Raw genomic sequence first — 10,000 nt, 5'->3', positions numbered from 1 at the left:
CACACTTACACTGACTCTATACACACACACTTACACTGACTCTATACACACACACACTTACACTGACTCTATACACACACACTTACACTGACTCTATACACACACACTTACACTGACTCTATACACACACACACTTACACTGACTCTACACACACACACTTACACTGACTCTACACACACACACACTTACACTGACTCTACACACACACACTTACACTGACTCTACACACACACACACTTACACTGACTCTATACACACACACTTACACTGACTCTACACACACACACACTTACACTGACTCTATACACACACACACTTACACTGACTCTACACACACACACACACACTTACACTGACTCTACACACACACACTTACACTGACTCTATACACACACACACTTACACTGACTCTATACACACACACTTACACTGACTCTACACACACACACACTTACACTGACTCTATACACACACACACACTTACACTGACTCCACACACACACACACTTACACTGACTCTATACACACACACTTACACTGACTCTACACACACACTTACACTGACTCTATACACACACACTCTTACACTGACTCTATACACACACACACTTACACTGACTCTACACACACACACTTACACTGACTCTACACACACACACTGACTCCACACACACACACACTGACTCTACACACACACACTTACACTGACTCTCTACATACACACACACACTTACACTGACTCTATACACACACTTACTGACTGACTCTACACACACACACTCTACACTGACTCTATACACACACACTTACACTGACTCTATACACACACACACACTTACACTGACTCCACACACACACACACTTACACTGACTCTATACACACACACTTACACTGACTCTACACACACACTTACACTGACTCTATACACACACACTTACACTGACTCTACACACACACACACTTACACTGACTCTACACACACACACACACTTACACTGACTCTACACACACACACTTACACTGACTCTACACACACACACTTACACTGACTCTATACACACACACACTTACACTGACTCTATACACACACACTTAGACTGACTCTACACACACACACTTACACTGACTCTATACACACACACTTACACTGACTCTATACACACACTTACACTGACTTAGTATTGCCTATGCTGCTCGGCCATCACTCATCCATATACTTACATGTACATATTCTCATTCACCCCTTTACACTTGTGTGTATTAGGTAATTGTTGTGGAATTGTTAGATTACTTGTTTGATATTGCTGCACTGTTGGAACTAGAAGCACAAGCATTTTGCTACACTCGCATTAACATCTGCTAACCATGTGTATGTGACCAATACAATTTTATTTGAGTCTTTTGGGGTATGACGCTACAAGCTTGGCACACCTGTATTTGGGGAGTGTCTCCCATTCTTCTGGAAGGTTCTCCCATCTCCACAGAGGAAGTCTGGAGTTGTCAGAGTGACCATTGGTTCTTGGTCACCTCCCTTACCAAGGCCCTTCTCCCCCAATTGCTCAGTTTGGCTTGACGGCCAACTCTTGGAAGAGTCTTGGTGGTTCCAAACTTCTTTCATTTAAGAATGATGGAGGCCACTGTGTTCTTGAGGACCTTCAATGCTGCTGAAAAGTTTTGGTACCCTTCCCCAGATCTGTGCCTCTACACAATCGTGTCTCGGAGCTCTACAGACAATTCCTTCAACCTCATGGCTTGGTTTTTGCTCTGACATGCACCGTCAACTGTGGGACCTCATATAGACAGGTGTGTGCCTTTCCAAATCATGTCCAATCAATTGAATTCACCACAGATGGACTCCAATCAAGTTGTTGAAACTTCTCAAGGATGATCAATGGAAACAGGATGCACCTGAGCTCAATTAGAGTCTCATAGCAAAGGTCTGAATACTTTATCATTTACTTATGTAAATCATGTACTTTATGTTTTTTATTTTTTATATATTTGCAAACATCTAAAAACCTGTTTTCCCTTTGTCATTACGGGGTATTGTGTTCACATTGAATTTAAAAAATAAAATTAGAGTAAGGCTGTAACTTAACAAAATGTGGAAAAACTGAAGGGGTCTGAATACTTTCAGAATGCACTGTGTACATAGTACTACTCAATTACCTAGTACCCCAACTGCACTGTGTACATAGTACTACTCAATTACCAGTACCCCAACTGCACTGTGTACATAGTACTACTCAATTACCCAGTACCCCAACTGCACTGTGTACATAGTACTACTCAATTACCTAGTACCCCAACTGCACTGTGTACATAGTACTACTCAATTACCTAGTACCCCAACTGCACTGTGTACATAGTACTACTCAATTACCCAGTACCCCAACTGCACTGTGTACATAGTACTACTCAATTACCAGTACCCCAACTGCACTGTGTACATAGTACTACTCAATTACCTAGGACCCCAACTGCACTGTGTACATAGTACCTCAACTACTCAATTACCTAGTACCCCAACTGCACTGTGTACATAGTACTACTCAATTACCCAGTACCCCAACTGCACTGTGTACATAGTAGTACTCAATTACCTAGTACCCCAACTGCACTGTGTACATAGTACTACTCAATTACCTAGTACCCCAACTGCACTGTGTACATAGTACTACTCAATTACCTAGTACCCCAACTGCACTGTGTACATAGTACTACTCAATTACCTAGTACCCCAACTGCACTGTGTACATAGTACTACTCAATTACCTAGTACCCCAACTGCACTGTGTACATAGTACTACTCAATTACCTAGTACTCAATTACCCCCAACTGCACTGTGTACATAGTACTACTCAATTACCTAGTACCCCAACTGCACTGTGTACATAGTACTACTCAATTACCTAGTACCCCAACTGCACTGTGTACATAGTACTACTCAATTACCTAGTACCCCAACTGCACTGTGTACATAGTACTACTCAATTACCTAGTACCCCAACTGCACTGTGTACATAGTACTACTCAATTACCTAGTACCCCAACTGCACTGTGTACATAGTACTACTCAATTACCTAGTACCCCAACTGCACTGTGTACATAGTACTACTCAATTACCTAGTACCCCAACTGCACTGTGTACATAGTACTACTCAATTACCCTAGTACCCCAACTGCACTGTGTACATAGTACTACTCAATTACCTAGTACCCCAACTGCACTGTGTACATAGTACTACTCAATTACCTAGTACCCCAACTGCACTGTGTACATAGAACATAGTACTCAACTACTCAACTGCACCTAGTACCCCAACTGCACTGTGTACATAGTACTACTCAATTACCTAGTACCCCAACTGCACTGTGTGCACTGTAGTACTCAATAGTACTACTCAATTACCTAGTACCCAAACTGCACTGTGTACATAGTACTACTCAATTACCCAGTACCCCAACTGCACTGTGTACATAGTACTACTCAATTACCTAGTACCCCAACTGCACTGTGTACATAGAACTACTCAATTACCTAGTACCCCAACTGCACTGTGTACATAGTACTACTCAATTACCTAGTACCCCAACTGCACTGTGTACATAGTACTACTCAATTACCTAGTACCTCAACTGCACTGTGTACATAGTACCTCAATGTACTACTCAATTACCTAGTACCCCAACTGCACTGTGTACATAGTACTACTCAATTACCTAGTACCTCAACTGCACTGTGTACATAGTACCTCAATGTACTACTCAATTACCTAGTACCCCAACTGCACTGTGTACATAGTACTACTCAATTACCTAGTACCCCAACTGCACTGTGTACATAGAACTACTCAATTACCTAGTACCCCAACTGCACTGTGTACATAGTACCTCAATGTACTACTCAATTACCTAGTACCCCAACTGCACTGTGTACATAGTACTACTCAATTACCTAGTACCCCAACTGCACTGTGTACATAGTACTACTCAATTACCTAGTACCCCAACTGCACTGTGTACATAGTACTACTCAATTACCCAGTACCCCAACTGCACTGTGTACATAGTACTACTCAATTACCCAGTACCCCCAACTGCACTGTGTACATAGTACTACTCAATACTCAATTACCCAGTACCCCAACTGCACTGTGTACATAGTACTACTCAATTACCCAGTACCCCAACTGCACTGTGTACATAGTACTACTCAATTACCTAGTACCCCAACTGCACTGTGTACATAGTACTACTCAATTACCTAGTACCCCAACTGCACTGTGTACATAGTACTACTCAATTACCCAGTACCCCAACTGCACTGTGTACATAGAACTACTCAATTACCTAGTACCCCAACTGCACTGTGTACATAGTACTACTCAATTACCTAGTACCCCAACTGCACTGTGTACATAGTACTACTCAATTACCTAGTACCCCAACTGCACTGTGTACATAGTACTACTCAATTACCTAGTACCCCAACTGCACTGTGTACATACTGTACTACTCAATTACCCAGTACCCCAACTGCACTGTGTACATAGTACTACTCATTACCTAGTACCCCAACTGCACTGTGTACATAGTACTACTCAATTACCTAGTACCCCAACTGCACTGTGTACATAGTACTACTCAATTACCCAGTACCCCAACTGCACTGTGTACATAGTACTACTCAATTACCCAGTACCCCAACTGCACTGTGTACATAGTACTACTCAATTACCTAGTACCCCAACTGCACTGTGTACATAGTACTACTCAATTACCTAGTACCCCAACTGCACTGTGTACATAGTACTACTCAATTACCTAGTACCCCAACTGCACTGTGTACATAGTACTACTCATAGTTACCTAGTACCTCAACTGCACTGTGTACATAGTACTACTCAATTACCTAGTACCCCAACTGCACTGTGTACATAGTACTACTCAATTACCCAGTACCCCAACTGCACTGTGTACATAGTACTACTCAATTACCTAGTACCCCAACTGCACTGTGTACATAGTACTACTCAATTACCTAGTACCCCAACTGCACTGTGTACATAGTACTACTCAATTACCTAGTACCCCAACTGCACTGTGTACATAGAACTACTCAATTACCTAGTACCTCAACTGCACTGTGTACATAGTACCTCAATGTACTACTCAATTACCTAGTACCCCAACTGCACTGTGTACATAGTACTACTCAATTACCTAGTACCCCAACTGCACTGTGTACATAGTACTACTCAATTACCTAGTACCCCAACTGCACTGTGTACATAGTACTACTCAATTACCTAGTACCCCAACTGCACTGTGTACATAGTACTACTCAATTACCTAGTACCCCAACTGCACTGTGTACATAGTACTACTCAATTACCCAGTACCCCAACTGCACTGTGTACATAGTACTACTCAATTACCCAGTACCCCAACTGCACTGTGTACATAGTACTACTCAATTACCCAGTACCCCAACTGCACTGTGTACATAGTACTACTCAATTACCTAGTACCCCAACTGCACTGTGTACATAGTACAACTCACTGTGTACATTACCTAGTACCCCAACTGCACTGTGTACATAGTACTACTCAATTACCTAGTACCCCAACTGCACTGTGTACATAGTACTACTCAATTACCCAGTACCCCAACTGCACTGTGTACATAGTACTACTCAATTACCCAGTACCCCAACTGCACTGTGTACATAGTACTACTCAATTACCTAGTACCCCAACTGCACTGTGTACATAGTACTACTCAATTACCTAGTACCCCAACTGCACTGTGTACATAGTACTACTCAATTACCCAGTACCCCAACTGCACTGTGTACATAGTACTACTCAATTACCTAGTACCCCAACTGCACTGTGTACATAGTACTACTCAATTACCTAGTACCCCAACTGCACTGTGTACATAGTACTACTCAATTACCCAGTACCCCAACTGCACTGTGTACATAGTACTACTCAATTACCTAGTACCCCAACTGCACTGTGTACATAGTACTACTCAATTACCCAGTACCCCAACTGCACTGTGTACATAGTACTACTCAATTACCTAGTACCCCAACTGCACTGTGTACATAGTACTACTCAATTACCCAGTACCCCAACTGCACCTAGTACCCCAACTGCACTGTGTACATAGTACTACTCAATTACCTAGTACCCCAACTGCACTGTGTACATAGTACCTCAACTCAATTACCCAGTACCCCAACTGCACTGTGTACATAGTACTACTCAATTACCCAGTACCCCAACTGCACTGTGTACATAGTACTACTCAATTACCCAGTACCCCAACTGCACTGTGTACATAGTACTACTCAATTACCCAGTACCCCAACTGCACTGTGTACATAGTACTACTCAATTACCTAGTACCCCAACTGCACTGTGTACATAGTACTACTCAATTACCCAGTACCCCAACTGCACTGTGTACATAGTACTACTCAATTACCCAGTACCCCAACTGCACTGTGTACATAGTACTACTCAATTACCTAGTACCCCAACTGCACTGTGTACATAGTACCTCAATGTACTACTCAATTACCCAGTACCCCAACTGCACTGTGTACATAGTACTACTCAATTACCTAGTACCCCAACTGCACTGTGTACATAGTACTACTCAATTACCCAGTACCCCAACTGCACTGTGTACATAGTACTACTCAATTACCCAGTACCCCAACTGCACTGTGTACATAGTACTACTCAATTACCCAGTACCCCAACTGCACTGTGTACATAGTACTACTCAATTACCCAGTACCCCAACTGCACTGTGTACATAGTACTACTCAATTACCTAGTACCCCAACTGCACTGTGTACATAGTACTACTCATTACCCAGTACCCCAACTGCACTGTGTACATAGTACTACTCAATTACCCAGTACCCCAACTGCACTGTGTACATAGTGTACATAGTACTACTCAATTACCTAGTACCCCAACTGCACTGTGTACATAGTACTACTCAATTACCTAGTACCCCAACTGCACTGTGTACATAGTACTACTCAATTACCCAGTACCCCAACTGCACTGTGTACATAGTACTACTCAATTACCTAGTACCCCAACTGCACTGTGTACATAGAACTACTCAATTACCTAGTACCCCAACTGCACTGTGTACATAGTACTACTCAATTACCCAGTACCCCAACTGCACTGTGTACATGCAGTACTAGTACTCAATTACCTAGTGCCCCAACTGCACTGTGTACATAGTACTACTCAATTACCCAGTACCCCAACTGCACTGTGTACATAGTACTACTCAATTACCTAGTACCCCAACTGCACTGTGTACATAGTACTACTCAGTACCCAGTACCCCAACTGCACTGTGTACATAGTACTACTCAATTACCCAGTACCCCAACTGCACTGTGTACATAGTACTACTCAATTACCTAGTACCCCAACTGCACTGTGTACATAGTACCTCAATGTACTACTCAATTACCTAGTACCCCAACTGCACTGTGTACATAGTACTACTCAATTACCCAGTACCCCAACTGCACTGTGTACATAGTACTACTCAATTACCCAGTACCCCAACTGCACTGTGTACATAGTACTACTCAATTACCCAGTACCCCAACTGCACTGTGTACATAGTACTACTCAATTACCCAGTACCCCAACTGCACTGTGTACATAGTACTACTCAATTACCCAGTACCCCAACTGCACTGTGTACATAGTACTACTCAATTACCCAGTACCCCAACTGCACTGTGTACATAGTACTACTCCACTGTGTACATAGAACTACCCAGTACCCCCAACTGCACTGTGTACATAGTACTACTCAATTACCTAGTACCCCAACTGCACTGTGTACATAGTACTACTCAATTACCTAGTACCCCAACTGCACTGTGTACATAGTACTACTCAATTACCTAGTACCCCAACTGCACTGTGTACATAGTACTACTCAATTACCTAGTACCCCAACTGCACTGCACTGTGTACATAGTACTACTCAATTACCTAGTACCCCAACTGCACTGTGTACATAGTACTACTCAATTACCCAGTACCCCAACTGCACTGTGTACATAGTACTACTCAATTACCCATAGTACCCCAACTGCACTGTGTACATAGTACTACTCAATTACCCAGTACCCCTAACTGCACTGTGTACATAGTACTACTCAATTATCCAGTAGTACCCCAACTGCACTGTGTACACACTAGTACCCCAACTGCACTCAATTACCTAGTACCCCAACTGCACTGTGTACATAGTACTACTCAATTACCCAGTACCCCAACTGCACTGTGTACATAGTACTACTCAATTACCTAGTACCCCAACTGCACTGTGTACATAGTACTACTCAATTACCTAGTACCCCAACTGCACTGTGTACATAGTACTACTCAATTACCTAGTACCCCAACTGCACTGTGTACATAGTACTACTCAGTTACCCAGTACCCCAACTGCACTGTGTACATAGTACTACTCATTACCTAGTACCCCAACTGCACTGTGTACATAGTACTACTCAATTACCCAGTACCCCAACTGCACTGTGTACATAGTACTACTCAATTACCTGCAGTACCCCAACTGCACTGTGTACATAGAACTACTCAATTACCCAGTACCCCAACTGCACTGTACCCATAGTACAATGCACTGTGTACATAGTACTACTCAATTACCTAGTACCCCAACTGCACTGTGTACATAGAACTACTCAATTACCCAGTACCCCAACTGCACTGTGTACATAGTACTACTCAATTACCTAGTACCCCAACTGCACTGTGTACATAGAACTACTCAATTACCCAGTACCCCAACTGCACTGTGTACATAGTACTACTCAATTACCCAGTACCCCAACTGCACTGTGTACATAGTACTACTCAATTACCCAGTACCCCAACTGCACTGTGTACATAGTACTACTCAATTACCTAGTACCCCAACTGCACTGTGTACATAGAACTACTCAATTACCTAGTACCCCAACTGCACTGTGTACATAGTACTACTCAATTACCTAGTACCCCAACTGCACTGTGTACATAGTACTACTCAGTTACCCAGTACCCCAACTGCACTGTGTACATAGTACTACTCAATTACCTAGTACCCCAACTGCACTGTGTACATAGTACTACTCAATTACCCAGTACCCCAACTGCACTGTGTACATAGTACTACTCAATTACCTAGTACCCCAACTGCACTGTGTACATAGTACTACTCAATTACCCAGTACCCCAACTGCACTGTGTACATAGTACTACTCAATTACCTAGTACCCCAACTGCACTGTGTACATAGTACTACTCAATTACCCAGTACCCCAACTGCACTGTGTACATAGTACTACTCAATTACCCAGTACCCCAACTGCACTGTGTACATAGTACTACTCAATTACCCAGTACCCCAACTGCACTGTGTACATAGTACTACTCAATTACCTAGTACCCCAACTGCACTGTGTACATAGAACTACTCAATTACCTAGTACCCCAACTGCACTGTGTACATAGTACTACTCAATTACCTAGTACCCCAACTGCACTGTGTACATAGTACTACTCAGTTACCCAGTACCCCAACTGCACTGTGTACATAGTACTACTCAATTACCTAGTACCCCAACTGCACTGTGTACATAGTACTACTCAATTACCCAGTACCCCAACTGCACTGTGTACATAGTACTACTCAATTACCTAGTACCCCAACTGCACTGTGTACATAGAACTACTCAATTACCCAGTACCCCAACTGCACTGTGTACATAGTACTACTCAATTACCTAGTACCCCAACTGCACTGTGTACATAGTACTACTCAATTACCCAGTACCCCAACTGCACTGTGTACATAGTACTACTCAATTACCCAGTACCCCAACTGCACTGTGTACATAGTACTACTCAATTACCCAGTA

General features: G+C 42.7%; 1 protein-coding gene across 1 annotated transcript in view; it reads right to left on the bottom strand.

Annotated features, from left to right (window-relative positions):
* The window catches only part of hephl1b (hephaestin-like 1b), a gene marked incomplete at its 3' end in the record, with an annotated part of 101,335 nt that overhangs the window by 60,606 nt on the left and 30,729 nt on the right, over positions 1-10,000 (bottom strand). The window lies entirely within an intron of this gene.

This window comes from Oncorhynchus nerka, unplaced genomic scaffold (genome assembly GCF_034236695.1).
Source record: "Oncorhynchus nerka isolate Pitt River unplaced genomic scaffold, Oner_Uvic_2.0 unplaced_scaffold_101___fragment_2___debris, whole genome shotgun sequence".
Classification (NCBI taxonomy): Eukaryota; Metazoa; Chordata; class Actinopteri; order Salmoniformes; family Salmonidae; genus Oncorhynchus; species Oncorhynchus nerka.
Note: the sequence above shows the minus strand (reverse complement) of the source record. Positions and strands in the feature narration are given on the sequence as shown.